The sequence below is a fragment of the Bison bison genome, unplaced genomic scaffold (genome assembly GCF_000754665.1).
Source record: "Bison bison bison isolate TAMUID 2011002044 unplaced genomic scaffold, Bison_UMD1.0 scf7180017864505, whole genome shotgun sequence".
Lineage (NCBI taxonomy): Eukaryota > Metazoa > Chordata > Mammalia > Artiodactyla > Bovidae > Bison > Bison bison.
In genome coordinates, this window is record NW_011495062.1 from 1,669,895 (window position 1) to 1,677,484 (window position 7,590).

Genomic DNA, 7,590 nt, shown 5'->3' on the forward strand with positions numbered 1-7,590 from the left:
TCTGTAGGATGAGGGTCCTGTGCTTACAGTCTCTAATGTTTATTCCTTGTGATTAAGGTAAGGTTTTCAAAATAACCCAGTGCCTTCCCCACCCCCCACACTCCCCACCCCCGCCCCCACCATCCCTCTCCCTGGCCAGAAACAGCAAATAAGAGAAGCATGGACTTGAAAGGCAGACCTCTCCCTACCCAATCATTGATTTGTCCTCACTCTCCCCAGATCAATGGTTGGAGCAGTTTCTGAGTGACAGCTTACAGAGACAGCATGTTACATTTAAGCCTTTTGGGTTTTGAAGCCTTTCAAGTTTGTCAAAACAATGCCACCCCCCGCTGTGTCTCTGGCATAATAATAGGCCTGCACAGGCCACATCTTGACTCAACTTCCATGTGACCATTTGAACATATGAGGATAAAAGGAGATGGAGAAGGGAGAGGGAGTTCTTTCTTCTTTCTTTTCTTTCTTTCTTTTTTTTTAATTCTTAACAAATACAGGGATCTTTTTGGCCCAGTTTTCCCTGTGATTCAATGCCATGCGCCAGTAAATCTGGATCTAAGAAGAGCCCAGTTTATCTTGGAGTATTAAGGGCTTAGTGAAGCAAAGGAAATTCACTCCCAGCATTTAGAGGAAGTTGAAGACTATCCAGTTACCTCTTTCAGGGTGGGAACAGGAAATGCTTTATTCATTGGTGTCCAACTCTTTTGCAACTCTATGGACTGTAGCCTGCCAGGCTCCATGGGATTCTTTAGGCAAGAATACTAGAGTGGGTTACCATTTCTTTCTCCAGAGGTGTGGTAGATGCACAAAAATATTTGTTGAAGGCATAAATGTTTTTACCAACACCATCTCTACCATCCCCCACCCTCTTGCCATATGGACTTTATTCTCAATAGTCCACTCCTGGTGGTGTTATCATTCATGCCAGCACCTTGGATTTTGAGGGAGCTACTTTGAATGATGCATCTTCATCTCATATTTGAGTAGTTTTTGATCTGCAGCTGAAACCATTTGTTTGTCAGCCCTGTATTTTTACAGAGGGACTACTAGAGCCAAGCTTCCAATTAGTGACAAGATGCAAAGATGAGAGATATATGGGAGAGGCCCTTGAAGAGATGACAGTTTGGTAGGGAAGACAGGGATATGGACATCTAAAGTCAAGAGAATGAGCCTGAGCAGAGATGAGTAAAGATGCAAACAGGGGCAAAAAAGGGACAAATCCTCAAGGCAACATCATCAAAGGGTTTAGAGAAATGAGAGACGTCTAGTTTGTGGAACTGGAGGTTAAGAGTGTGAACCAGTGAAAGAACTATAAAAGGAGTGTCTTTGGAGTTGTATATGTGGGTTGCCTGGAAACAAGCTAGTTAGGACCAAGATACCTCCCCCTTCACACTACCACACTACACCCAAACTCAGCTCCCCACAGGACTGATGGTTTCCTTCACCTGGTAAGGAGAACTCTAACCATCGTCCCTTCAGACACAAGTCAGGTCATGTCAGTAACAGGCTTGGGCTTTCCAGTGGCTCCTGATCACACTTGGAATAAAACCCAAAGTCCTCATCATAGCCCATGTGGCCTCTGCTGTCTGCTGCCCCTTCATCTTGTCTGCTTCCTGTACTTCCCCATCCTGGGGTTATCTCCAGTGCTTGGGCTTTAAAAGCTCTCTCCCCAGGGTCTTTGCCCTTGCTGTTTGCTCTGCTGAGAAAGCTGTTCCTTCTCCTCTTCTCATTTCTGACTTCTGCTGAGTTTTCAGCTTACATATTCTTTCCTCAAAGAGGCTTTCTTGACTCTGTGGTAGGCAGAATAACATCTGCTCCCCTACCCCCCACAAAATGTCCACATTCCGATCCCTGGAACCTATCAATCTGTCACCTCACGTGGCAAAAGGGACTTTGCAGGTGTGATTAAGAATTTTTTTTTTTTTTGGCCATGCTACGCAGCTCATAGGATCTTAGTTTCCCAAACGACAATAGAACCCATGTCCACAGGAATGAAAAAGCTGAGTCCTAACCACTGGCTTGCCAGGGAATTCCCTGATTAAGACTCTTGAGATGGGGAGATTATTCTGGATTATTTTCTTGGGCCCAGTGTCATCACAGGGGTCTTTTTATGAAAGGGAAGTGGGAAGACCAGAGTCAGAGAGGTGATGTGACAACAGACACAGAGGTTGGCATGATTCCAGGAAAGGGTCATGAACCAAAGAATATGGGTAACCTCTGAAAGCTGGTAGAGGCAAGGAAACATTCTCCCCAACACCTCCAGAAGGAAAGCAGTCCCCAGACACCTTGACCCTTAATTCAGTGAGACTGATTCTGAACTTCATTCACATCTATAACTGAAAGAGAATACACTTGTTTTGTTTTCAGCCACTAAGTTTGTGTTGATTTGTTACACCTGCAGTAGGAAACCAGTACAACCACTTATTCTAAAATACTCCCTTCCCTCTCAGTAGTCTGCAACTTAGGCGTTTGTTAGTGTCCTTCCATGCATTTATCACAACTTGAAATTACTTTGATTGTTTGCTTAGTTTTGGTCCCTTTGGCTGCTAGGCTGGTCTCAAGATGACAGTGCTCAGCACACTCTAGGAGCTCGGCAGATATTTATTGAAAGACTAAATTGGTTATTGAATAATTGCCTCATTATCCATCCCAGGTGCCTTCATCTGAGCACATTGAGGTTGAAAATGTCCCTATTTAATGGTGGAACTTAGGACTGAACTCAGCCAGGTGCAAGTATTTCTCTGAAGCATAAGAAATAATCAGAGCTTTTAAGGAAATTAGGCAGCAAGCCCAATGACAAAACAGGCAATGAGCCCAATGTAAATTCATCTTCTGTTTCCTACATCCCTGCTTCTCTCAGCATCACCTGGGAACTTGTTAGAAATGCAGACTATCAGGCCTCTCCTCAGACCTAGTGAATTAGAATCTGCATTTTAACAAGATGCCCAGGAAACCCACATGCACATGAAAGACTCAGAGAAGCGGCACTGTGTAAGTGGTTGGAGGTGGCGCTCTTCTGAAGGACGTGCTGTGGGTATGTTTGCCACAGGCAGCTGCAATAGCATTAGCCACCTCATGGCTGTGGCTGGAGCGAGCCGACCCAACAGCTCTTTGCTGCCTCATTCCATCACCTGCTCCATATACTGAATTCTCTGACTCTGCTGATGATACTCTTAGTCCCATCTCTCCACCCCCAGTCACCTGTCAAGTCTGTGGAGACAGGCAAACAGAGTCCATTAAGAACCACGGCTAATCAGTCTAAGAAGTCCCTTCCCACCATTGGTGATGATGATGGGCTCTGACTTTGTTGAATCCCACCCTGCCTTATTCTTCCAGAGAGTGGAAGAAGCTAGAAACTATGAAGGGCCTCTAGGCAGCTGGGTCTGTAGTTGGAGACAATAAAAATATCAAGAGTTGGGGGAAGGAATCAATAGATGGAGTGCAGGGGATTCTTAGGGCAGTGAAGCTATCCTGTTTAATATCATAATGGTGGAGGCATGTCATTACACATTTGTCAAAACCCATAGAATATACAATACCAAGAGTGAACCCTAATGTAAACTATGGACTCCTATATAGCCATGTATCAATATTAGCTCATCAAATGTACCACACCAATGCAAGACGCTAACAATAGAGGACACTCTATAATTGGGGAGGGGCAAAGATAATGGGATATATGGGAACTCTCTATACTTTTCACTTCATTTTTCTATAAGCCCAAAACTACTTTAAAAAATCAAGTCTATTAAAAGTAATAATAAAAAAAAGGGGAAATGCAGACTGTTCAGGTTTAAATCTGGATTAGACACTTATAAACTGGGAGATCTTAGGCAGGCTGTTTAATTTCTCAGCCTCAGTTTACTCAGCTGTATTATGAGGAGGAAATGGCAACCCACTCCAGTATTCTTGCCTGGGAAATCCCATGGACAGAGGAGCCTGGCAGGATACAGTTCATGGGGTCACCAAGAGTTGGACATGATTTAGCAGCTAAATGACAATTACTCACCTCATAGGGCTGTTGTGAAAGACAAGTTAATGCATGAAGTGGCTAGTGTCGTTCCTGCCATCATGGAGTAAGCACACAATAAGTGTTAGGCTTGGAGAACGGGCCATAGAAGTGTTGTTTTCTGTAAATACTCAAGAAGCCTTGGAAATCTCCTATGCTGGAAAGCTGCTGTTCCAGAATCCCCCTTCAACAGTCTTCAAATGGCAACTTTCTACAGAATGGATTGTCATACAGAGATGTTAGAGGCAGGAAGATAAGTTAGGACATTATTCCAAGAGGATATGGCAGAAGAAATAGAAAAGAGGTAATGCTGTAGGAGGTGTTGATCTATGGCAGACATGGAGAGGGATCTTGGGAGAGGCCTTGTACAAAGACTGGACTTGTGAGGGTAGAGGCAGTCAGTACTGAAATCTTCAGCTGGTGAAAGAATTGGCTGGATTCCAGAGATTGTTTATCCCTCTTCCTCTCTGGCTGAAGGCAGTCCTCATGTCTGACTGCCATCAGAGAATCTTACATGATCTCCTTGCTCCGAAGCTGAAAGTGGAATTTTTATGCAGAAATTTACCTGCCAGTTGCGCTGCGGCCTTGACATCTTAAGTGGTACCTGTCCTTATGTGTCAGATTTTCCCCAGAAATATGAAAGGGATGAGCTTCCCTAATGGACATTCAGCATTCAACCAAGTGAGAGCACTGCTGGGGGTAGGGAAATGAGGTGTCTTCAGAGACAATGGTGGCACCAGCAGCAAGCATATTTTGAATAATTGTCTCAGGGTCTTCCCACCCAGTGTCCCGTGCTCAGCCAAGCATGGTCTTCAGGAGGAAGACTGAGTGACGGATGGGTGTTTCCTCCCTGCCTCCTGAGTAACTTGAGCAAATTGCAGCTGGAAAATAGAGCTACCTCGCAATCAGCATGACCAAGCTTCAGGGAGCACAAATGTTGGCCTTTTAGATTTGAAAACAGACGGAAAAAAATTGGCATCAGACTCTCATAGGAGGAAGAACTGTAAAGGTCATGGGTACATATCTCACTGTCCCATGATTGAACCCCCTCTGTGACTTAGTGACCATGGACTTCCCTGGATAAGACTAAGGTGTATTTCCAATGATAGGCATCTGGCTACTGAATCAGGGCTACCTGGAGGATTTAGAGCTGATCCACTCATTTAGCTGAAGAATTCAAAACCCATATGAGAAATTTCACTTGCTCTAAAGTCACCCAATGAGCTGGAGGCTAACCTTCTGGGTCTTCTAGAATGCAGTCCCAGGCAAGTTCACTAGGCCTGACATGGTATCTACAAGGTGGGTTATGAGGTCAAAACTCAGTCTCTGCCCTGAGTCTAGCCATTTTTCAAGTTCCAGTTTTATTGACTAAAAAAAATGAAGCAATAATAGTACCTAACTTACTGGGATGTTCTAAGGGTTAAGTGAGAAAATAGATACTAGTACCTGGCACTGTGCCTGGCATATAGCAAGTAAACAGTACTATAAAAGGTGCTAAATATAATTAATACTGATTCTCCTTATGTTTATCTATAATCCAAGATGAATGTTAGAAAGTCATATTTACCATCCTCACTCTTTACTGCTCATCATATGGTTCTGTTTGAATCCTAGGGTCTCAGAGTCAAGATGGCTGTGAACTTCCAAGAAGACATGCTTACAGGAAACAACTCAGGATGATCAGGGCCGCCCCACCTCCTCATACCAATCTTTTCAGTCCTGCAAACACACACACACGCACACGCACACACACAGAGGCTTCCCTGGTGGCTCAGATGGTAGAGAATCTGCCTGCAAGGCAGGAGACCTGGGTTTGATCTCTGGGTGGGGAAGATCCCCTAGAGAAGGGAATGGCAACCCACTCCAGTATTCTTGCCTGGGAAATCCCATGGACAGAGGACCCTGGCGGACTATAGTCCACAGGGTCGCAAAGAGTCAGACATGACTGAGTGACAAATATTTTCACTTTAACACACACACACACACCCTGCCCCCTAAGCACTGGTCTCTGTGACTGTGCACAGTGCAGTCTTCGAGATCTCCTCTGAGATTTCCATAATACTAGCAGCTATCAGCACCTTGGACAGCAACTAAGTGATTCCACATTTCCGGATATCAGGTAGGTGTCAATCCCCTGACACAATACCAGGGTGGCTGAGATATTTGAGAAGAAGGAGTGCTGAGGGTTTTATCCCTTGAGATAAAATTCTTAGGGAAATTGTATAGATAAGGGAATAAAACAAACAAACAAAGAATAAAGTCTCCCAGTTGTACAGCTTTCATTCTCCTCTCACAGAAAGCCCACTGCTTATTAAAAGTTTGAGATGGAAAAATAAAGTTGGTAGCCATTCCAAAGAAAGTGATTGGAACAAAGTAGGCACATTTCACGGGACTGGTTGATTTGCCAGCTCCCTCTCTGCAGCACTGTTACAATTACAGCTATTCTCGGAGACACAATTCATTATGGACCCATTATTCCCAGGAAGCAGAGAAGGGCAAAAATCAAAGATTTATCATCTGGCTGTGGTGCACAGAACACAGCAGGCTGCCTGCTGGGCACATCCTGGGTGGCAATTAGAAACCAGAGATCAGGGACAAATATACATTCCACTGAGCCCGACTGTCCACTCAGATGAGACGATGCTATTTGCAACAAGGAAAGAAGGCTGTTGGCCTTCTGGGCAATTTACGGTCAGCTGGCCAACAGAGGAAGAGCTGCTTCCTGGGAGATGCCAGAAGACGGAGGACCATGACCAGTGTGGAGCTCCCACTCTGGGCCAGTGCTGTGCTAGACATCTCACAAGTGTGGGAGGGGTCCTGTCAAACCTTATTTAACAGAGGACAACCCTGAGGCAGAGAGAGGTTCTTCAGGACTCTTACAGTAACAAAAACCCAATTGTGACCAGCTTAAACAAAAAAGAGAAGATATTGACTAGATTCTCTAAAAGGTCTAGGGGTATGTTGGTCTTCAAGTTCAGCTGGATAGAGGGACTTAAAGCTGTCACCGTCCCATCTCCTGCCTTGACTTTTCCTTTCCCTCTGCGTTGCCATCACTCCCAGACAGGCTTTTCATTTTGGTTGTAAGATGGTGGTTGTGAACTCCTGGTTTCATCCTTCTAGTCTAGGAATGCCACAGAGAAAGAAATTCTCTTCTTTAACAGTTCCAGTAAAAGTCCCAGAACTGACGGCCACTGGCCTATCCATGGGTCACACGCCCATCTCCAAAACAAGCCCTGTGATCACTGTGGGTCAAGTCTCTGACTTGAAGTTAGTGTTCTTGACTATGTGCAAGGATCTAAAGAAACCTCCATTCTTGTTGGGAGATGAAGAAAAGTTTTTTAGGAGAAGGTGGCATTTGAGGCATGTATCAGTCAGTAACTTGGAGTTGTAAATGACAGAGATTCCACTCCTGCTGGCTTAAACAGAAATACAGAAAATTTTTTTTGTCTTGTTAAAAAAAAAAGAAAGAAAAAAACTGGGAGAGATGAAACTATAGACACAGGCCAACCCTGGAAACTGGGTTGGCAGGACTCACTCTCTGTCTCAGTCCTTCTCTTTCTGTGGGAGCTATGTGAGCACTTGAGGCT